The 24658-nt window shown below is 43.2% G+C and overlaps 1 long non-coding RNA gene across 1 annotated transcript in view; it reads right to left on the bottom strand.

Annotated features, from left to right (window-relative positions):
- The window catches only part of LOC143177668 (uncharacterized), a 29541-nt gene extending 15988 nt beyond the window's left edge, over positions 1-13553 (bottom strand). The window contains exons 1-2 of the long non-coding RNA XR_013001622.1: positions 13489-13553; positions 12037-12167 (exon numbers count right to left, since the gene is read on the bottom strand). This is a non-coding gene — a long non-coding RNA (uncharacterized LOC143177668). The remainder of the gene's footprint in view (positions 1-12036; positions 12168-13488) is intronic.
- Positions 13554-24658: the final 11105 nt, after the last annotated feature.

Below are 24658 nucleotides of genomic sequence, written 5' to 3'. Positions count from 1 at the left end.
AGTAGGACGTACACTTCTCTCGACGCGCTTCCCTCTGTGTTCGCGCGGCGCTCACAGTAAACAGCAGCGAAGGATAAAACGAGCCGCGAAAAATCATTCTTGGTCCAGCGAAGGTGCAAGCGATCTGACCGAGGGACGAATTTATTCGGGCGACGTTTGTCACGCGGCTCGATCGATCGCGGCTTAAGGTAAAACCTTAGCGCCGCGCAGAGAGTGAGCATCGCTCGCGCTCCTCGTTGATTTATAGCGTTATCGAGCAGAGGTTTCACAGGTTTCGAACTCTGCTAACACGCCGATCCCTGGGCGGTCGCTACTCGACCGGGACCTTATCCCGATTCTTCTTATATCCCACTTTACCCGACTGCGCTCGTCATCGGGTCGCGCGCCGCCTCGATTTGATGTCGACATCGATTTTCTCATAAGAGTTCGGTGAAACTGATACTCCAAGCCCGGGAGTGTCCCGAGTCCTTGAATCTCCCCCCGAAAATTCTTCCTGCCTTCCTTATCTCGACCTCTCCTGCCCTTGGGACCGAGTGCAACCAACCGGGTCGTCCCAGACATTAACCGCGCGGACGAATCTAGAGAGGTCCTGCTAAGTGTTTGATAAAACTTGGGAATAATAGGAATTCGGAATGTAACCAACACGAGTCGAGGGATCTTTGATCAGTTCTTTTTCCTAATGGGAAATTAAGTGGGGAATTTAGTGCTACGATCTTGCCTTAGCTTTTGGAATTTCCATTTTTACCAGAGCTGGCGAGTATATTTTATGAGCTCGATAGCTGTACCTAATTGTGTGCTTATAGCGCGTGAATTTTATATTGAAAGTTTTCAAGATTTAGATGCACGTAAATTGTAATCAAATTCGTTTAAAATTTGTTATGATAAAAAATAATTTTATGGTAGAAATAGTTTTAGTGTGACATTTTTCTTGTTCAATACTAGAACTCTGATAATTATGATTTTGCCATTTTACCTAAAAATAGCTAACCTTTTTAGTCAATTTCTATAGATATTTGAAAACTGACGATTTTCTAGATTTTTTAGATCTTTAGATTTTACCTTCTAGCAAACTGACAATGTATGTATATCCTCTGTAAGTACTGAAACTTTGAATTATCTAGTGTTACAGTTTTCTCCCAAGCCTAACCTCAGGTAAATATTTGCCCGTCCACTATCCGCCCTTCTATCCAGTGACCAGTACGGCAGGCACGTATTACCAAGCAACACACGATACTTTCCCTTCAGTAACCGACAGAACATGGAAGTTCGATCGTTGATTGACGACTTCTTCGCGTATTTCGAGCCAATTCGAGATAAATATTGAATTAGCTCTTTCTCAGATTTCCGCGCGAGACCTCTAACTTCCGGCGAAAATCGGAACACAGGTATAAATAAATTCTTGACTGAGAATCGGACTAAGCTTGTCAGCAAGGAGGTCGGGGGAAACTTCGCGCAGTAACGTCGAGTTCATGATTCCCAAGACGTGCAGAACAAACTATTTTGCGGGCTCGAGATAAATCACGCTCGGGACTTTGTTACACGAAACTTCGGCCCGCTTGATTTTGCATTTGTGCCGATATAACAAGATCTCTGAGCGGCAGGCCTGCGTTGTTTTCGATGTCGCTAATAAATATCGCTGATCGATATCGCGACGCGAAAGAAAATTTTGTTTGCACGGAGGGGAAACGGATTGTTCGATTTTGAACGTTTTCGAACGGGCCGAAACCGATAACCGGTTAAGAACTCCAATTTCGTTTTATCACGCGATCGATTTTATTTTTCCTAGGAAAAACTGCTACCTATAATGGGAGAGATCTTGAATCTTCCATTTGACTCAGAGCGCGAAAGGGATTTCGATACTTTATTTTTCACTCTCTCGTTTTTCGTTTGTCCACACTTTTTCGCTATCCAATATCGACGAGATCGAAATTCACGTCCCTTTTACTCGGTTAATTTTTTCCTTTTCGAAGAACAATTTCGCGCTTTGTCCGCGCACACACATGGCTGAGCAATCGTAAAAGGTTGCCGTCGATTATATTTTAATTCACGGAGAAAGAAGCATCTATCAATAAGCGCGGCTCGTTTCGTAATCAATCGTTCCCAAGAACTCGGGCTGGATTCCAGGATTGACCTCCTTTCATGTTCAACTTATATTTCCTTACGACCTCCCGTTTAATTGGACAAATACTATCCCGGTCGAATACCGATGTGGATAGCCTTTCCCCTTTCTAACTCCGCCATCAACCTAGAACTCCCCTTTTTTCAATTACCTTTCGAAGGCTTCGCCGCGGGATAACATTTCAAATACTGATCACTTCTCTTGCGTTATCAATTACGATCCTCCCCTAGGAAAACCTTCAAGTAGCAGCGCTCTCTCTTCCTCTCGTTAGCTCATTGTTCGCGTTCCTTAACTAGCCTATTCTGTCAATAGAACCCCGTGAGGTGTCCTCGCAGAATTCACGCGATGTTCCTTTGATGCCTCGTCGAATCTGCTAGGCGTACGGAGGGGGCTGACAACTTCAAATGCAGGAACGGAAGAGGAACTGTCTACTTGCAGCGAAAAAAGGGGCACTGTAGAATTTGGGGCTTGTAGTGCTCAGAAAAATGGACAGAAGGAGTTCAGTCGACTTCGCTAATTAACTCTGTCGGAGTAATTTGCGATTTTCTGCCCCAGAAATGCAAGTGGCATACTTACTATCTCTTAAATCTTGTGTCTTAATATCCCTTATACTTCCGCCTTTTCGATTGTTTTCGTATATCATAAAACGCCATCATAAATCACTGTCGATCCTTTCGTACGCGGATCGTTCGACGAACAAAAGGCAAATAAATCGGTCGTATTAATGGAACAAAAACTAGCGAATTACTCCGACAGAGATTATATCACGTCGTGTGAGCCATTCAACAAATCACAAAAAGATGCAAACCATTAATACCCGCGCTAAACGATAAAGTCGCAGAGACAGATGATCCTTGTATGTACCATTCGAAGCGTGGTAAAATTATTGCGGTCTTTAACTCTTTCCATTCCATATGAGGATCGTTCACAGGGGAGCATAAAATATTTAACAGCTAGCAATTACAAAGGTGCGTCTCCGGAGAGATTTTAATTCCAATCATGCATCGTACACCATCGATACGATTCAAATAATAATTGCCACGAAGAATTGCAATCCCGCAAGCTCGGCGATTTCTGCCCGAGCAATTGCTCGTGACGGATGACTTAGCTGGAAAAGGAGTTAAATAGAATTGCCAAGCGGTGAAATCAGCCGAGAACCTTTACAGCGATGATCTCGTGGCCAGGAAAAAAGATCAACAGATGTTAAGTGCGCAAAATCTCAAACCAGAGATCCGAGGAGGACGAGGAAAGAAAACGTCAAAGAACTCCTGAGGGATTTGTCGTGACGATTGGTGGTGACCGCGCGATAAGAAGATCCCTCGAGATGGATAACCCGTCGGTGGACGTTGGACGACCTAATTTGGCTGGCGGAAGGCGCTATTGAGCGGGCCTAAGGATTGTTCGTAATTAATTCGTCGAGGCGACAGCGCAGCGGTCGACGGGAGCAAATCCGAAGGATCCAGCAATCCTTACCGGCTGCACTGTCGTCCCCCTCGCTCGGCGTCGATCGTCCCTCATCTTCCTCGCACCGCCGTATGCCTCTTTTCCTCACGGACCATCGACGAAGTTCGTTCGCAGAGTTTAACCAGGGCTCGCTATCGACCTGACGAGCAACCTCGGCGTCTGCGTCGGTGTCTGCGTCGCGCAGACGCCCCGACACGGGCCGGGTGGGTTCTCCAATCGATTTCAGATTTTCCAGCATAACGAGGCCGACTGTTGCCCAAAAATTCCTCTACGCGCCTCGCCGTTCCCTCTCTATCTCCTCTCTGTCTCTCCGCCTCTTCTTCTACTCGCACCTCTCTGCCCTCCTGTCAACCCTTTTCACCCTCTTTTCCTCGTGCCCCGTTCCAGCCTTCCTGCCCGAGTCCAAGTAACCCCCCCTGCGTGGATCGATTCCCAATACAGATAATTGTGTATCTACCGCGTTCTACCATTGAAAATTTCGTTTCCACGCCGAGACAGTTTTTGCGGGCCATGCTTTCCCCGCTTGTTCGCGCCGTAATCCGCCGAATCCCTTATCCAGCACACGTAAAAGAAATTCGACCGACGATAATGCAATCGGTGCATCGGATGCGTTTGTTTTGCGTCGCGCTTTCAAAGGGACCTAATTTAGCCAAGGTAAGGGCGGATCTATCGCGATATATTTCTGAGTCGATTTATGTTTCGGATATTGACATCGTTTCCAACCTCCAGGCGATTTTTTAAATATTTTTCTACGCGAAGTGGAGATATTTTTCCGGCAGAATTTTTATCTACTGACTGTTTGGAGAGTATCGTATTTTTCCAGGGGTTTCTAGATTATTCTTTTTCTTGTCGGAACTTCTTTGACGGTCATAATTAACCTCTTCAGGATTGAATTTATTAGGACTTCTGGTTTCTTTGCGGTGGACTCCTGTGCTGAATATTTATCTTAATGACCGCTGCGGCTTCGTCGATTATATTCGAATTTTAAATAAATCGAAATTGTTCGAAAAGAGATTAGGCCTCGTTAAGAAATATAATAATATACAATTTGGAAAGTTGAGAAGTACAAAGAGTAGTACACGAAAGCAATAGAAATGATTTCTACTGAAAAGTTCCAAAGCGTGCTTTTACATAGGAATCGTTAAAATCGACGAAACTTAGAAGCGCAAGTATTCTATCGTTCAAAGTCAAAGTTAACAACCAAGTAGCTTGATTCAGGGGTCGAAATCACAGTAGCCGAAGTTTCACGATCCCAACGTCGCAGAGACTTTTGGCCAATCAACGGAATTACATCGATATCCGATACGAAGTCGAAAGGAAAACCAAAAAATAAAAGCACGCAGTGGATCGGTCAGTTTCAAGTATCGGAGAAAATCTTTCTCTCTCTCTGTGTCTCCTCCCTTTTCCCAGAGTCCCTTCGCGCCAGTTCCACTCCCCTGTTTCATGTTTCGAGAAGATAGTAGAAACGTTCCGATTATGGCCAGACGTGTCCCGCATATATTCCCGCATCTTTCAGCGGTAAAGTGATCGCTATCGTTTCTCTTTTACTTCTATCATGATCCTGACACGTTTGACCCTGCCAGTATCTGTATAGAGGCGATCTATATGTCGAAAAGTTGCGGCGGGATTTTCCGGGAAAGCACGGACTCTGGTGAATTTGTAATACAAGGCAATCGATAACAAAAGTGGTCTCTCGACGCGTCAAACGGAGACGCGATCGCGAGTATCGAGTGTCAGATCCTCTGAACTCACAGCTGCCATTTAAAGAGTCCCTACCACGCTAGAAGCTTCTTCCCACACCTCTTCCTATCCCTCTCTATTCCAATTTTCCAACTCAGTCAACCGTTGACAAATACGTTTTTCCAATTTTCTTCGAGAAGCCGTGCGTGAGCTTACCGTATTTCCCGCACGCGCGTTCTCGAAAAAGCTCGTAAGCTTCGCGTCAATATTAAAAAGCGCTTCGAGTCAGCCGTAACAAACGTCACACGCTAGAATTTTAATTTTCAATATTGCCGCGGAATTTCAGATGCGCTTCTACCCACTCCTCGCCGAATTCCGTCGATATCATATCTCCGCGCATGTTTATGCATTTTTTATTTGCATCCGACTAGCAATCCGATTCAGGGTTACAATCCCCCCGTTGTACCCGTGTACCATTACTCTCCTGTCTCTCTCTTTCCACGCCCCTCCATCTCGGTCGCCACCGGAAATTCTGATTGCGATCAATCAGCTTTTGCTGCTTCAGATCTTCCGCCGGAGGAACAATAAAGCTGACGTTCGCCAAATGCGTCTCTGACCTCCTTTGTACTTTCCTTCATTGTTTACCGCCGGAAAGCACTCGCCTCTGTTTCGTCCTATTGCCAGTACGAACGCATGCGAGCACGCTCGTTAGACGAATCTTTCTGGCTCTGCCCCCGGCCTCTCTGCTTATGGATCGCCGTGACGGACTCGATTCTCGCCAGAGGGAACTGGCCGGGGCCTACTTTTCCGAATCAATCGTTAATTTTTATTGACTCCCCAGGGACGCCGCTCCCGGGACTGGCCGGGGGATTCCAGTCAAGGGAGGATGGAAATTCAATTTGATTCGATTAGCGGAACCAGGGGGAACAATTGTGGCTGTGCCTCGAATCCTCCAGTGACCCAGTCTTCTCGATGATCGCAACTCTGAGATTTCAATAGTCGTTCGATACCATTTAGGCAGGGACGAAAGTTCCTTTTATCGTAATTGATACCGAGAGGCGGCTGCGAGTTGATAACTCTGCCAGTGGTGCGTTGCGCGAAAAGTAATTAACAACTAGAACCACCGAGGTTAACGTGTGTATATTTTCAACACTATAGTGAAATTACTAGGTTTTAAAAAATTACGTAATTCGCAAATAAACGAGAAAACAATGTTTGAATGATATCAGTATTTCGATCTTTTTGGTAATTCTGGTGTTAGAGGGTTACGTTACACTAAGGGACTAAACAGTACACTGATTTTTGGAAATGGGTATATAAGGTGTTCGGCGACGATACTTCACGGTAAAATAAAACGAAAATTAAGAATGACGAAAATGTGTTCAGTGCTTCGTTTGAAAGTTATTAATTGTTGAGAGTGATTAATGCGTCTAAACTTTGCAAGGAATGTGTCTGATGCGGGACTTATTCTAGATAGGTTAAACACAGTGACGAGAGTTATAGCAAGTCCCGAGACTGACACAGAAAACTTAGTAGAATAAACCTCGAACCAGACACAGAAAAGTCAGTAGAATGGGCCTCGAGTCGGACACAGGGAAGTCAGTACAATAAGTCTTGAATCAGACATAGCAAAGCCAGTAGAATAAGTCTTAAGACAGAGAGGGCAAAGCCAGTAGAATAAGCCCCAAGTCAGACACATTTCACACGAATTTTATACGCTTCCTCAACAACTAATAACTCTGAAAGTAATTGTAAGCCCCAAATAGAATCTCGTCATCCTATTTTGACATGTCGAATCATCCCTTGAAATTTATTACATCTGTTCCCGAAAACTCTATATAACGTTATCAAAAATCTGTTGTACCATCTAAAAATACAAGTGTTATATAAATTGGTTGAGCTTCTGTTGTTCTTTTTTAAGTTTTTTGGGTTATGGTCGAAGAAGTACTAAAAATATTGAATAAAAATCCACTGCTCGTTTTTAAACCGTTGTCAGGTCTTGAAAAATAAAAGTATAAAATATCTATATGCTCAGCGATAGGAATATTGTGAAATTTCCTTTTTTTATTTCAGGTGATATAGTGATTTTTTCGCCGTCCAACGAGAGGTTGCCTTTCGACCGTTGCGAGATATTTCACGACACGTGCCATAACCTTCACACAAATCAAAATGTTGCATTACAATTTCGTACCTGCATCGCTGAACCTGTTTATCTCCAGGTAAGAGAAACTTTTAGTAATATTGCACGCTTGTATTCAAAAACTACTCTACTTTTGAGCTCGTGATCCCGGCGCAACCACCAAATGAGGAAACCGCAACAATTATCCACGGATGAGAAGATACCATGTGGCAGGTAATATCGAACTTTGGAGCTCGGTAATTTTATAAAAGATACGAAACACGGCAATCTCGCAAAAATAGAGTTCGCATCTAAAGATGTGCAATTTGCGACCACATTCCCCGAAGGCAGAGAATCTGCTCTAGTTTGGAAAATAAATATTCCCCAGAGACAATTGAAGGTACACCCAATTTGAGATGCAAGCTTCATACGTTACCCAAACATCGCGCACCCTCTTTCATTTTCTGCTCGACAAGGCACCGCTCTATACGTAACCTTCGTTTAGCTCGCCGATACTTATCAATAATACCATTACATAGTCCATCGACAACGCCATAAAGTTTTATACGAGCAGTCCGCGGGAGGAAGTTAGTCCATTGACTTCAGAACTAATTTTAATTCTTCACTCGGCCATCGGATAAACGAGCAAGTTTCAGATGACGCGACGTAAAATCGTTTCGTCGAGGAAAAATCGATATTCCTCCCGTGGCGAGCTTCCACCCTTCGGCGACGTTCAATTTGATCAAATTAGCGCTCACTTTGACCGTGCAGACGCATACAGGTCAGTTTGTGTTTGACTTCCATTTAAACCCTCGAGTTCGTCCACCCCCGATGGTCAGTGGACCGCAGAGTATCCTTTTAATAATCAACCGTGTGTACAGGCCGGCGATACAGTTAAGGCAAATATCAGATTCGTCGGGAATAAGGCCACTAAATATTTCGCGTAACGGCTACTCGCCGGAAACAAATGCTCCCCGGCTGAATAATTGGGCCGACCTACTTCGATGGGCTCGCTAATTACCTTAAAGATGTTATCTTATTCGCACGCGGCCAGGTAAACATAATACGCGGGAATTCATCTCCTTCAGCCCCGTTTCCCCTCGACCCGCGGGGCTTTATCTTCCACAGTGGAAACTTTCGTCATATATACGTACGTATTTCGTTTAATAACATTCTCATAAGCTTTTCAAAACTTGCTCCGGTGTTGATAACGCTCGCCCCAATTTCCAGTGCTTTGCACCCGGCCGTATATAAACAGAGAGAACGATCTCCAGGCGAGGCATGGCGAACGAAAAAATTATCAATCTCGTTTAATCGAACGTCGCTCGAAAAAATATGAGCCGAGCGTGTTGTGTTTTCCAGTATTCGCGCGGGAGAGCCGGTTAGAGACTTCTGCTCGGACGCCACAATCAGCGGGGGTCAATTGACTTCCGTCGCAAAAACCGCGAGGCTTTTCCATTTCATCGAGCCCGAACGGCACGATGCGTATTAATCGTCGTTTCTTTTCCGAGAGCGGCACACGCCCCTCCACAGGATCAATTTCCATCAATCGAGCGGATTAAATGAAACGTCGATCGCAAATCACATCGAGAGCGGCACCGCGCGTATTACGTTCCCCCTGGAGTTTGACGAGCCGAGATAGCCAGAACTGGCCCCGATATCGGCCGCCGCGGTATTAAATCTCTATTGTCCGGGGGCTGTCGATACTTCTGCATTACGCCTGACGCGCCGTGTGTATTCGCGCGTCGATCCGGTACAATTTGTAAAGCATAAATTTACTTTGATCCGCGTGCGCGTGATCCGACGCGTCCGAACGTCCGCCCCTAACAAGCCTCTTCTCTCGGTTCTCGCCCTCGCGTACGGCCACCGCCGCCCGTTATACGGCCAATCACGGAGGGGCCGAGGGGGGAGACAGAGCAATTCGTTCGGCAAATTAGGTTAAATCTGAATCTTGGTGGTCTGGTTTCCCTGCGGGCTTTTGCCATCGATTATCCAGTCGCGCGCGCGAGCCTCTTGCCGGGGGGCTTCCAAAGAAAGGGACAAAGGAAGAGGGTGAATGGGAAGCGGCGAGTGGCCGGCTGAAATGGAAAAAAGGCAGATGCTGGGAGGGAAAAGTTATTGGGGTTGGCCAGAAGCAGCGCCGACGTTTTCGAGTAAGCAAAATCGTTTGGATCGACCAGAGTATTCCTTACTACTTTTTCTTTCCGATTTTTTCGCTGGGGTTTAATTGCGGTAACACTGCGATGGAGGCACTGCATTAGGGAGTAAGCTATCTGAGCAATTATATATACTGCATTTTTAATACCATATGCATCTATTTTTTCCTGCTCTCCGTTGCGACAGTTAACTGCAGTGGATCAATGAAATATTTCGATACGTCATCTCGGGTGATTGACCATATCACACTGATTTACCCTACAGTGACTCACAGATTTATTCAGGAAGGATTATTAAATTCGCATGCTCGAATTCCGAAGATATTTTACTTCCTATATCAAACTTGAGGAGACTCGGAAAAAAATTCATTTCACTATTATATTCAACACACGATCTACCTACTACCCAACATTTCAACATACTTGTACATAATTGAAGATTTTACAAAATTTCCTTGCATCTTACTAATTCCTTAAAATCAGTGAAATGTCACGTGAAAGATTTGTGAAATCGCGAAGAAAGAATATAATTAACTGGTCAGAAGCAGGTGAGATGAAATCCCGCTTTAAAAGCAAGAGTCAAAGTCAAGCTCGTAAGCTTCTTCTTGTCGTGTGCCAACGTCGTTCTAAACGCGTATTTCTATCCCTTTCATCGGCGACAATCGCTCTTTTTGCCGTTCCTCCGTGCCGGCGCTAATGATAAAAGCAAAAGGATCGCGGGAAACTGAAAACGTTGTCAACGTAGCCGACAAAAAGGACTCATCGTCTTGGTACGTGGCTTCCACGGAGAGAAACGGACGTGGCCGGGTGACTCGGACGGAGGCAAAAGAAAAGGAACGGGTGCACGTACTCGGCAGAAGAAGTGGCGCTGCCCATTTATCGGGACGATTTACTGTCCGCCCTCCACCTTACTCTCCCCCCCCGATTGTCCGTGAATTCGAACGGTTATATCACCGGAATTTCATTTCTGTCCGACCGCGGGACATTACCGTCCGTTCGTTCTGTCGCACGAGTTGTGAGAGATTTTCCTGTCCAGCTCACCCTCGCCGTCGTCCTCCTAACCCCTTCTTCCATCCTTGCCTCGTCGACCGCCACCAAATTCCTCGAAACGACGTACTCAATAGCCGGAGAAAGACCACTCGTATATTTGTCGAAAATTTCGAACGACCAAGAAGACGGAACTGTTTCCCCGAAACACAGTCTTACAGTTGTATCGTATGCGCACTGGATCAGATAAGAAACATCCCTATAAGTGTTTTATATTAATTGTAATATTTAAATCTGTGTACAGGGTGTTCGATGACAGATCTCGGAAACTTTAAGAGGCGATTCCATCAGTCAACGTGCGATAAATCGATGAAAAATATCGTACAGCAATTTTTAGGGGCTCGTTGGAAAGAGGAGGCTTCAAACTTGAAGTCTACTGCGAAACGAGTCTCGAAACAAATTTATCAAGCTCTGGAGGGTCGTGTGAATTTCGAAGGGTATTCGTCACATATAGTGTATGTCACGATGTTTATAGGGCATTTGTGTCTATCTGGTGATTAAGGTATGAGTTATTAATCACTGGTGTTGGGTACTACTGGTTGCTTTATTAGACTTTGAGTGTCTACTTTCAAATTATTTTAGTTAAAGTGTGTATAGATTAGGTGGATTTTGTGTAACGCCGAGATTTATATAATTAGTTCTTAATTACTTGCTGGGCGTCCTAATGATTCTTTACTTGAGTTGTGAAAATTACTTTTGAATTATTGTAGTACGGTTCAGGCGTGCATACATTAAGAGGAAAGTTGCGGAGCAGAGTCGTATTTTTTGCGCGACTTGTTTTGTCATATTTCTTGCATTATTGGACTGAATAATATTTTAAGAGTCTTTTGAAGGTAATTTACAGGGGGAGTCATCAGAATGCACAATTAGTATCTAAATAACTCCATAATTTTCTGATTACTTTTTAACTTTCTATTATCACAATCCATATTTATTACTTCCTAACTTTTACATTTTTAAGATTTCAGAATCGCTCTACTTATTTTAACAGAACATGATATTTTTTCATTTGTATACAGTATCTCTGTTGATATACAGATAAATTAAATGGTTACAAAACGAACCTGAACATCCACTCTGAAATTGATTCCAGAAGTGGAAATTAGAAAGGAAATATTTGGTTGCAATATGCATTTACAGAGTTATAAACAAGTGAAGCGATTCTGGTCTGAATAATTTAAGTTTAAAGTGCTCTCAAAATTATGAAATTTTAAGTATGCAATTTGTCTTTGACTAAGAGAATATATATAAAAATATTAATTTGTACTCAAATTATTTATATGAAAAATTCAATTCAATTATTTCGCATATTCCATCATTCAAAGAGTTATTTGGACACTAAATTATGATGACATATAAAGTATACAATAATATGAGACGGCATAAAAAGCTTAATAAACAAACATGATAGCAGAAGATATTGATTACAAGATATAATATTGTGTACTCACATTGGCTTCCGCGCTCAATCTACGGTACGGTAAATATGTGCTTCGTATTTATGAAAATCCCTTTGAAGTTCCTCTGAACACAAAGTGATGGAAGCAAATCAGCTTTTCGTTTTCCAATCTCCTGTTTGAACCTGGACAACAAAAATACTACGCATTATATTTCAAACGTTTCTCTTTTAACTTATCATGTATACAAATAACTTTCCTTGATCGAAGGCTCTAAGAAATTTATTTAAATCGGTAAAAAGAAACAAATTATGAAACGCTAAACTCAAAAATACATGATAGCCAAATTCATAACTACGATGCTTAAATATATGTAGAGATAAATGATATGTAACTAAAGAGTAATCTGAAAAATTATCAAGGTAAGGAGTAGAATCTTATTACTTAATTTAACAGTAAAAATTGCGAGCATTACCGTACAATCTACTTGATAAGATAACCTATTGGTATCCCCTCACTTCAGAGCCTTCTCTATCGTACAATAGATAGAACTTCTTCACGAATATACAAAAAATCGAAAACCCGAGACTACAGAAATGAAAATTGAGTTGAACAATGACGAATTAGATATTTGTTCTGTAAAGATACCAACAAAAAAAATTGAAGACGCTCATGGCGCATAAATAGGCGCTAAGGATTAGAAGCAATCGCGCATGCGCAGTGGTTCGAGCATGCGCAGTAGCCTACGCGCCATCACGTGACTACAATTCAAATATCTGTAAGGACTTCAGAAAAATAACAGTTTTTTATTACAAATTAATCACACAAATTCAATGTTCATTTTTAAATTTGATATATTTTTTAAGTAAAATATTTTTAAATACAGTTATTTAATTTGTTTCTATATCAGTTGTAATACTGCATGTAGAAAAGTGTTACGTTTCATTAAAAAAAATTACAATTAAAAACAAAAAACAAACATAATTTCAAAAGTCGTGTTTTTTAAAATAAAAGATAATTAACAGTGACCAAACGTATGCAAAAAGCATATGAGGATGTACGCGAGTAACTACAGGTTAATTAGCGTGGTTCTCCGTCAAAAAGACCACTAGTGCATTTATAATTGCATGTATGAAAACGGTGAAAGATATATTAATTCATTTTGCTGACAGTAAATGCTAATCCACCACAGTATTCTGTAAAATTATATGTCGGGATTACTACAAATTTGAAACACTTCTAATATTTCTAAAACGCTAAAAAAATATAAAATAAACAATACAACTATGAATCCCATGCGAGTTCCATGATTAAACAAATTCAATGATTAAACACACACAATTCATTCACCACCTAATTTCATTAATTACAGTCGCAAGCTCAACTCTCTAAGCCAGCCTCAAAATAATCCGACAGTAGTATATACAAGCAGACATAAATGTTACAGAAAACAAACGGAATGAAGCGTCGCAGCGACGATGAATAATTAAATAAAGCATTACTCACAGATTTGTAGAACACTGTAGGCGTCTTTGGTTGCGTATCGCAGTTTCAGTTGACATGTTTGCTTGCTCACGGCACAAAGGACTGGTTACCGTACAAGAGCTTGAAATACGCGCTTGTTGAAATTCAGTTGATGGAATTAACCTCCTCTAGTGTCGCGTCTAGACTTCCATTTAAAATTGTTAAAGTACAAACGTAAGATAGGTGTGGCCAAGACAGATAAGAAAGATAAGAAAGATTCTTACTTGCAATTGGACATAAGGTCGAGTCTAAATGGTGCAGAAGGAAGGTAGGAGGACACGAGAAAGTAGGGTTTTCCAAGGAAGAAGCGAGTTTAGGAGCAATCTGCAAAAAATTCAGATAATTACGGACAATCTGGCTTATGACAGCTGTGAAGTTTAGGGTAGAGGGTACACGGGATTTATAGGGGTATTCGCCGACCCTCTTAATACCCTCATCAAGCTCGTTTCAAAGCAGAATACAGTAGAGTAGAAAAGTAGATCACAGTCTATTTCGTTAATGTATTCCAACAAGCTTAACCCCTTACCGAAAAGGCGAAAACGGAAAGAGACTAATAAAATCTTTTAATTAGTAATCCACTTTGACTTTCTCCCTCTTTGCTTAAATTAACGTAGCCTGGCGTAATTGAAAAAAATTGTAAGGCGAAAACACATTAAGCCTTTGCCGCTGCAACGCCATCGAACTAACAGTAACACAAGACACGAGTCGAAATACCGTACAGTTTCTGTACGCTACAATTATTTTGTACAGTGGACACCCAGTCACGTCACTGTTCCTCTGTAGCAATACCATTACCTCCACATCAGCCGGGAGCGATGTTTCTATGTACCCTTTGAAATTACAAACACAGGAGCGCAAATCACTTTTGATTTCTAGCATTGCAACCAACGCACAGCATATTGCCTAATACCTCTGACCTGACCTATCGTACAGACTAATTAATTTGCGAGATCGTCCACCGATCGCGACTACTGATGCGTTCCCGTTAATTAACGGTGGACGTTTAATCGATGGATCATAGACGGATCCTGTAGCGTCCGCGATTACGTATGCTCAGCAGAGCCAGTTTGGGCAAATATTTTGGAGAAGTATCGCGGTAATCGCGACCAACAGTAGATCCCTTTGTTCCCTGAGGTTCTTCGTTAACAGGTTCGCCTCAATTGTCGCGCTCGTGTGCGCCCGTTTCCACGGCAGGTCACCGTCGAACGCACGTAACAGTAATAACATCGCAGTCTATGACGATCTGGATTACAGTGGCCGATATAGCGACCCAGTTGAGAAGGGGAACTCTCTCTCTCTCTCTCTCTCCCTCTCTCTTGAGTTGCCTGTAACGGGTGTTTCTCGTGTCTGAGCACCACTTTGACTAGGATCGTAAAGGATAACGCGACTTGCCGAGGAACCGGTTTCAATTTCTTGCCCGTGTTTTCCTTTTGCAGGACGTCAACGAAAATTGTTAAGGAACGCGACGACCGTAGAATCAGGTTCTTTACACCGCTGCATCGCCATTTTCGGGAATTGCACCATGCGCTCGAGGCTCGTATTCTGTCCGCAATAAGCGCTATTTAATTTTCCACGATACTAGGATTACTAACGAACTGATAGGCAATTGAATTTGAATTAATGCGTCGCGTCGATCTAAAACACGTGGCAGTTTAATCTGGTTTTGCCTAGAGCGTATCGGGTTTAACAAATTTTACTGGTTGCATAAATAAAATCGGTACGATACGGGAAGTGTTTGAAAACATGTGGATATCATTTCAGAGGGAAATTGACGGTACAGAAGTGATGGTTCGTATAGACAGTTGTGGAATTTGATACTATTTTCGAGTGACAGCCGCGTAAAACAGAAACTCGAGCACGAATATACTATACTGAACGAATTAAACGCTTACATGCGCATTCAAAGGTTATCAAAGGTTATTGATTCGAAAAGATATCACTGTTTCGCACGTTTTGTGTCCCGCCTGCCTAGTTATATCAAATAAATGGGTTTACAAGCCCCAGGCGATTCTACTTTAACCTTTTCAATGTACACATGTGTTCGAGGGTCAGAGGAGTTCAAAATTTCAATAGAATTTGTAACTTATTCTTGTATTTTAATGTTCGAGTGACGTTATCGCGAATCCCAATAAAAAGATCGAAGTACAATTCGCAAGTTTCTCCAAAATTAGGAACGTGCAACCAAATGACATAAGGATTCGCGAGAGGTATGCAAAATTTAGGAAATCATCCAAAAATCTCCATTAACTCCGATTGCATCCCGGCTATATCCCTGCAATTCTCCTACAGAACCTCGAACGGGGGAAATATTCTGGTTTACTTTGGAAATTACGATTAGCATTAAGATTATACCGATTCGGGGCTCGGTGGAACATAGAAATCTGCACGAAATAGGAGTTAGTAAACTTTCGACATGCTGTAACGTCGAGCGAGATGAAACTTATTGAATTGTACTCAATATTTTCGTACTTTCGAACTTGGCGTATTCGGTATTTCCGTCTTGAGCGAACAATTTGATCTCGTTCGAAGAATCCTTGCACGTTCGAATGTCCGTGTCTACGCCGTATCGTGAAACTTTGTAGGTAGCAATTCGAGGCGCACCCTTCTCGAAAGTGGTCGATCTTTAACTTAATGGGAATACGCGCGTGTGTGCTTACGATGGTTAAAAGAGTGCTTGGAAACTAATCTGGTGCGCGAGAAAATTCGGTCATTTTTGATGAAAGAAGACTGAAAACAGAAAGACTGGAAAAGTGAAGTGGAGGAACGATGGAATCTAGAAAGCCACCTTCTGACGCGTGTAACACGCAAGGCAAAACACACTTAACTTCATTATTTCTGTGTACAGAGCTATTAATTTAATTAATTGACGAGTAATTTATATAGTAATACTGCAATAAAGATGTAGATAAGACATTAAATGTGTTTCACAACACTGGTGACGCACGTTCGTGGCTTAAGGATCACAGAAAATCGCGAATTTAGGTATAAGGTAGATACTTATTATTTACTGTCAGGTATGCTGTACATAATATTTCTTTTGCCTTACAAATATTATATAAAATTACAGTCGATCACGGAGAGTAACCCACGCACACCACCTAGCGAACGCACCGATATCCAGGCAGACAAGCGCACACACGCGCACGGCACCCACACACAACAGACGAAACTCGTACGGATCTCTCACGCCAGTAAACGTTATTACAGATTCGCGGATGAAATCGGTGAACCTTCTCCTAGACTCAGCACAGACACATACACATTAGAGTTTAGCGATGCGCGTTACAGTGAACGCGCGTGTTTTCCACCGTGCTCTCTCGGCCCCACCCCTCCTCTCGACGCCGAAATCGCGCTCGCCCTCTCTCTTCGATCAGATTCCCGTCCGAATTTCTCTTTCCCCTCATTGGCTTGCCTTTAGTCTAGCTTTTCATGTCGGACGAAATAAAAGGGACTCGATCGGAGATAGTAGCAAGTAGCAAGCCCTATTTAACCTCTTCAGGGATACTAAAACGTATAGGTTTAAAGACATTCTTGACTTCTCTTTCTCTAAATTCGAACACTAGTGCCAGTGGTACAGAGACTGAAATAAATTATTCTGCAAAAATAAGTACAAGTGACAAAATTAAATTACTCTTTCTCCAAGTTTACTAAACTCGTTCCTGAGGAGACTGAATAGTCTGTACGATTAACACAAAGGAAAGATGTCTATCTTAAACCCTCTAGTAGCTCCGCACACCACCTTACTGCAACCCCCTAACTACGCTAATTAACTATATTTCTCGACGCTTACAAGCGTTTCCCGTAGCCGCTCAAGTCCAGACACCAGCAACCCCCAAAACATTAACGTTCCTTAATCGAACTATACCTTAACCCTCTCCCCAGCAAAAACAAGACCAAGTCTAATGCATTCCCGACGGAGTTTATGAACCGTTCCATCATCCTTAATTTCGCGCGGGGAAAGCGCAGGAAAAAGGGAAGCGAGAGGAACGAGAAGCGCGTTCTTCGCGTCCTTTATGGTCAGGACACTGTCTGGACGTTACAGCGACAGAAAAGGATCGCGTTTGGAAACGCGCCTCGGATTCTCGTCCGCGTTTATTACTCGGCGCCGTTTTACGAGGAGGAAGAGAGCCAGAGGACGTGGTGGCCTGCATTCGCGACACCATCCGATCGTTCGTCCTCGCTGCTCGTTCGATTCGTTTCAGATCTAATCGCCAGGTCCTGGCCAATTGGCTCGCGGAACGCGCGATTAAGCGTGAACGCGAAGAAGCCTCTGCTGTGGAAGAAAGGAACTGGAAGCGAGGAGGCGTCGCTGGACCGAGGTGGAGTGGGTCCCAGCCCGCGCGCAATTACTCGCACGCGCGGCCACGGAAATGTCTGCTCCTAATACGCGCGCGGCCGAGCCCTGCCATCGAATCCACCGAAACGGCTGCCACGGCCTGCCCTTGGATCCACGTGCTACGAACGACCCATTACGCGGCGCAGCAAGTTTTTAAGTCGGAAGTTGAACCGAAGTCCGTTTCAAGTTATGCGGGGATACCGCGGACTCGAGGGGCTACACTGGCTACAACTCGGGTCGTCGTAACGTCCAAGTGGGCAATAAATGTAATCTGTCCATGGCTGACTCTCGAAACGCGGTTCTGTTGTGGAACTTTGGAGCTAGATTGACGTTTCGAGGACGGCGCGTTTTAGTCGTCCCCGAGAGCTTCTGTTTATGTTTTGTTTGTCCACATTCGGGGAGTACAAGAGGCACCTGGATGGGGGAATAGAGCGAGGCTGGAGAAAGAGCAGAGAGCGGACGGTTGAAGTTAGAGGTTGGGAGCCGAAAGTACTGGAGAATGTACTCTATGAAATTTTGAGAAACAAGTAAAAGGGTTGACACTTGGTGAAATGAAGGTTTGGGAAGTTTATGAAATTGTTAAGCTAGTAGATTACTGTGATTTTGTGGCAACCATTTCAGATTGATGACGTGCTCTGATGTATCTCTACAAAACTAAAACAGAAGTAATTTTGAGACTCCTAGAACCGCTCGTCATCAGTTAAGGATGAGACAGCCCGAAGTGCATAAACCACATCTGACGGCTTTCACCCTCGTTGCCTCTTTATACACTCAAGTGTCTCAGCATACGAATTCCCTCAAACGACGACACATTTGCAGATAAGAATGAACAGGCAGCCAAGGTGGAACGCGTACGCGAAGTAAAATCCGAGCGCAATGAGATGGAAGTGAATATTGCCCATGAACAGTCGCGGAGAGGTGGATGAGTACGAAGAAAGAATCACAGGAGGGATTCGAAAGGTGGGAAAGAAGGTGAGCAAACTGAATGAGGGGAAAGAAGAGAGCGAGTATAAGAGGATCGTGAAATCGTTGAGAAATCCGTCCCATGGGAATAGTCGAGAAGTCGAAGAGAGCCAGCGGGAAGGGTCCGAGTGGTGGCTACGACTCTCGACGGGAAGTCACCCCCGTCCTTTTCGTTCATTTCGCGTGTCTCCTATCTCGCTGTAGATACAGACGTGTGTACACGTCTCTCTCTGAATACTTGTTTTTGTTGGCGAGAGCACACGATACTAGTGCACGCGATATGCTTGCCTTACTGTCTCGATCGAACGAAGGAACGGGGCCGCCCGTTTCGAGACTCCCCCAGCCCACCAGCCTGACTTCCGTGTACATCGTGTCTCGATGCGCTTCTGTGCGTATACGCTTGTGCAAATACGCGTATATACGCAGGTAAGTCGGTGTATGTACATTTGCATGAACTGTAACGCGTATCCGCCCTCGCATCACCATTGCCGTCTCTCTAACTCGTACTATGATATCACACATACACGCTCACTTTTTGTTCGAAGAAAAATAACAGGTATGTATATATATATATATATTTTTATGTATATGTATAAATACAATGAACGGGGAGTCCACGCTCGTACCAGCGAAACTACTTATCGGGCGAACTTCTCCCTTCGTGGGGAGCCACGAACGGGTTCGATGCTCTATTTTCCCATCCCTTGAGATCTCCTCGGAGAAAGAGAACCCCGAGAGATCCAGCGAATTCTGGGACCACGGTCGAGCCTGGATACCCCGATCACGATCGTGCTTAGATCTTACGCCACAAGACACAAATGGGAAGAGCGTTCAATGTCGCGACGTTTCGGTGTAATCGTTGAACAATCGGATGACTCGGTTCCTCCGTTTCTCCCTCGAACGACGCTGTGCACGCCCTCGAGTTCCCAGAGACCTGTGTCGACCTTTCTCGACGAGTTTCTCTACGCGCGACGCTCGCAAAGCGAAAGGAGACGCGCGTGCTGTCGGCGTTCGACGCGAAAGTGCGCCGTTCACCGAGCCGAGCGAGCAAGGTAGGCTTCCTCGGGGACAGCAAACTCGCTGTCAGACCTATAACTGTAATAAGCGTATTTCAAGAATTCGGCCAAAACGGAAAGATCCTTTCCTTCGAGTTTCCTATCTACGACAGCGTCGCTTCGCCCTCGTCCTTCGCTAGTCGCGGCTTCTCCTTGCTCGATCCCTCGGATTAGGAGAGGTAGGTCGACGCAGGTCTGAATTCCAGTCCCATGAACGGGCGCAACCAAACCGCGAGAGGCGGTGAGAAACGTCGTGAACCGCGATCTCGAAGACAAAAATATAGAATGGAGTTGTGAGGATCGTCGGCGTGGTTAGCGCACACGACGAAGCTAATTAGGACTTTTCGGGGGAGGGCGATATTGTCATGAAGAGTTTCTCGTTTGTCGCGCTACCTTATCGCCTATGTACATACCGCGTTCCCAAAGCTCGCCAGAACGGAAATCTCAAAGCTTATTGGATGACGATCCGCCCCTTTCGCTCCATTCGTCTCGGCTCGAATTATTTGATTCTCATTATTCGCGATTCTGACGCTCTCCGCGGAGATCAATTATGGACGAAGAGCGATTAATTACGTCGGTCACCGGTTGGATCCTCCCCGAGTGTTCGCTCGTGAATTATTCGGATCCGCGACGAACACAGATTTCCGATGTGATGAGATTTTCGCTCTGATCGCGAGAACGAAGGGACCGTCGAGGAAAACGTTTTTCGCGCGCGGGTCACGTTGGATTCCTTCGGACCTCGCTCGCGTTTCTTACAGCGATCGAGAATTAATTGATGACAGTTTTGTGCGCTCGATACCCGCGCGAAGCACCTTGTTTTTTGTTGCAACAGTAGAAGCGTATAATTGCGTTCGCGTGAAACGATAATTTATAGATCAACGATTAGCTCTTACTTATTAGAGTGCGAGGAGACTGGGCCAACAGCGGCGCAGCGGAGTCTCCCTAAACGATTTAACACGTCTACTAATACTCACGGCCATTCTCTAATAAATTTCTCGAGGAAAAACAGAAACATGGTTTACGGGCGACGTGAAAGAATCGACGATTCAACAACAGATGAAACCGACAACAGACTAGTCGAAACAAAAATCAACCTCAGTCGACCACCAACTCGGGAACGGCTCGACGAAACAATGAACAAAGACAAGTTCGAAACCACTTTAAGACACTTGGGACTGAAATCAACAGTAACACTTTCAGTACGAAGAATTGTTTAACGCTAATCAATGAATCTCCTCGTGTACCCTATCGATCAAAATTCTGGATACGCCTACGTTTCTTGAAAGAATTTTTCATTCTGACTCACGACCTCTGAAACTTATTGTTTCAGGTTTATTCTGGGGCAAACTACTCCAGCTGTGCCAGTGAATCACTGATGCTTGACTGCGAACGTTCAAGATTTCAATGACTCTTAATGGACGACGAAGGAGCGAGCTCAATGCCAGAAATGGATAAATACGCGACCAAGAATCGCTGCATGTAATGAGTTCTATCACGTTCCTTATCGATATAAAAATTAACAGATATCTTCTTAATTAATATGCACCCCAAATTTTCACGCGATAGTGTACACATATGTTTTTTTTAAATATCGAAACTCCGAACAGTTCAAAAGGACGGTGTAGAAAGAACGAAGAACTGCTTCGACATCGACGAGAAACCATCAGGCTCCTATCCTTTCAGATCGTTGCAGGCCCAATACCCTTTCAACAATTCAATTGTAATTTGAATACTAAAAAACATGTAATTTTGGAGGAAAACACGTAGAACAAAACGTTAGCTATCTAACTATACTCTAATATCTCTCGGTAAAAGATCGATCAACCGTAAAACGAAGAATCTCAATCCGCTTCGCGCTTCGAACACTATTCCGGATGACCGAAGGTGTGCTTAAAAAGAAGAGAACGACACACAGAACACGGATACGGACATTTAAAAACAGCCGTTGTTAATCGATCATTCTAAAACGAACGTAACACGAACACGGGCTGCCCTATTTTAATCAAAGCCACGCGAACACCGTCAATATTTATAGTAGCAGCAAAAAATTTTCTCAAAAATAAACACTGGAGAGGAATATTGTACCAACAATCTAAAAAAAGGAAAGGTTGAAGGATTTCGATGGATGCGATACCTATGTAAAATCAAACGTAAAATCCGAATTTGTTGGACTACAACATTGACTTTGATGAAAACAAGCATGTGTCAAAAGTTAGATTTGATGGAAGATGCATACGGTTGCATATGGATTCCTTCATGGATGGAAATCGATCGGATATTTCAAACGCTATTTTTTAAAAGGAATCGTTCAGGAAAAGATGAAATAATCGAGTTACTTCATATTTCCTGCGCTATCAAAAAATATATATGATTCTATTTAAAAAATGTAGAAATTTGAAAAGTCCATCTATAAAGAGAATATACAGCGCTTCGTGCTTGGAAACGTTTGTTGACACAGATTTTGGACCATTAGGGTTGACTTGATTAAAATGGGCCACCCCGTATATAAACTTCGCAAGTCTAGAGAAGAATAGAACGCTTTGGAAGAACGAGTCACGCGCCCTTTTCCGAATTTCCCGGCTTAAACGCTAAGTTACATGGATAAAAGTCACGCGCGACCCAGTCACGAGTATAATTTCGACACAAGAGAAATTCGATTCGGACCGAATCGTTTTCGAATTGTTCGTTTCGCGGCGGTAAAAGAAATTTGTACAGCTTGGGGCGCAGTGTCGTAAAAATTCTCTTTTTTTCCGTCGAACGAATCCTCTGTTGCGGTTGTCCCATGAAATTTCGAGGGTGCGATCGAGCGACCACGGAGAGAAAAACCGAAAAAGGAAAACGAAATTTCGGTGAAAATGTGCACGCTCGCTGGTCTTAATTGCGAGCTATCAACGACGCAAAGATCATTACCGATGAATGAAGGTACACTGGAAATTATCTCCCCAAAAGGGGTGACTTGCGCCAGTAATTAACAAATAAAAATGCGAGGCTCTTTAAATTGCGCGAATGCGTGATGAAATTGCCGCGAAATTGAAACGCTTTACGGTCGAATTAAAATTAAAGCGACGGGATCAAATAAAAATGGAAAAGAGGAAATTTCGTTTAAATACTGAATTGCGTCGAGAATTATATTACGCTTTAACTGCCTCCGTGAAATAAATATACAGTTTAAAAAATAATGGATCCACCATGCGAACAAAAATTCCCACTTGGCGAGCCGCGATTCCGAAATTTCTAATTTTAGCGTTTCGCTCCAACGGTTCCCTGACCCATCCACCGCGAATTGTTAGCCATCCGAGGCTGGCACGAGGATGCGCGAAAGGAAAATAGAAGAACCAGACACTACAGGGTGTATTAAAAACCTGGCGGTGGGGAAAGATGAACATAAAGAAAGCGAAAACTAAAAAAAAGAGCGCTGGAGGGGAGACCCTAAAACGAAATCGCCATAAATCTCAAGTAAAAAAAAAACCGTTTGCTTAGATCTGTGTGCACAAAATCTCTGTATATACATAAGTATTCGTACATATACATGTATCTATGTAAATGTCCTCCGGACGTACATATATATATATATACGTTATATACGTGTTTGTCGGACGCATTTGCATATATATATGTATATGTTTATAAATGAGGGTCTCTGCATGAAATGAGTTATCCTAAGTAAAAGTCGATTCGAAGGAAACGAAAAGAGAAAATTAACAGGCCCTGTGTGATTGTATGTATATGTGTGTGTGTGTATAAGTATATAGATACATTATCGACAAGTAGGCGTGTGTGAGCCTGATACGCGACGAATATCGACAGTAGAAATATAATCTTGGTAACGTCTCTCGTAAAGTTAACAATAATATAACAGATTATTACGAGATACTCATAATCGATTGTATAATAATATGTACAGAAGCTACATTTTGGTTTCCTCTTTTCCCACTTTCGCACGAACCAAACCAAACGAACCTTTCCCCTGCGTAAAGAATCAGCGATTCGTTAACCATCTACCGACGCGCGAGTATTCTATAAAATAGTCAACGAAATGCACAGTAAGAACGAAACCTGATCAGGTGTACCCCTTCGTCCTTGTTCGGACTTCGATCGTTCCACATCTGTCCCCTTATCATCCCCCTAACAAAGGATATATGAATACATTCGCTGCTAGACCAGTGATTGTCAAAAAAATTGGTAGACTTATGAGATACGCATTCGTTTTCGTTTAAGGAAAAAGAGTTACTTTCATGACTTACACAACAGTCTATAAAATCTGTAAAAAAGTGGAGACTCGATCAACCAGGAGGATCATTTTTCCCCTCAAAAAAATATGAGCAGAACGAGATTCAAATATGACTAAATACTCGTAACAGGAACCAATATCTATTTTTTTTTTCTTTCAGAAGATAACCACGACCCATATGTACTGCAACTTCTACCTTTCACGTCGATCGTACAGAGAAATGAAATATGACAGACTGAAATGAGAGAGATATCCTACGGCAGAGTAACTGCGACTTAAAGCGCGGTTTCGATGAATCTTTCTCTCTAAACACCTAGCCTGATTGACAGTCTTCGATAAGAGGAATGCACTCCGAGAGAAAAATAGATTATAAAACGAATATTTAGTACATTTTCACGTGAAGCTGTACATGCTCGCGTATTTTTTTATCTTGATCGTTCCTTTAGAAACCCTCTGAAAGCTTTGCGACAGAGTGAAAAAAATATATATATGTATATATGTATATATATACGTGTGTGTGTACGTTTGATCGGATTATCAGCTTAACTTCGCGTGGAACAAATTACT

Source organism: Calliopsis andreniformis, chromosome 3 (genome assembly GCF_051401765.1).
Source record: "Calliopsis andreniformis isolate RMS-2024a chromosome 3, iyCalAndr_principal, whole genome shotgun sequence".
Classification (NCBI taxonomy): Eukaryota; Metazoa; Arthropoda; class Insecta; order Hymenoptera; family Andrenidae; genus Calliopsis; species Calliopsis andreniformis.
Note: the sequence above shows the minus strand (reverse complement) of the source record. Positions and strands in the feature narration are given on the sequence as shown.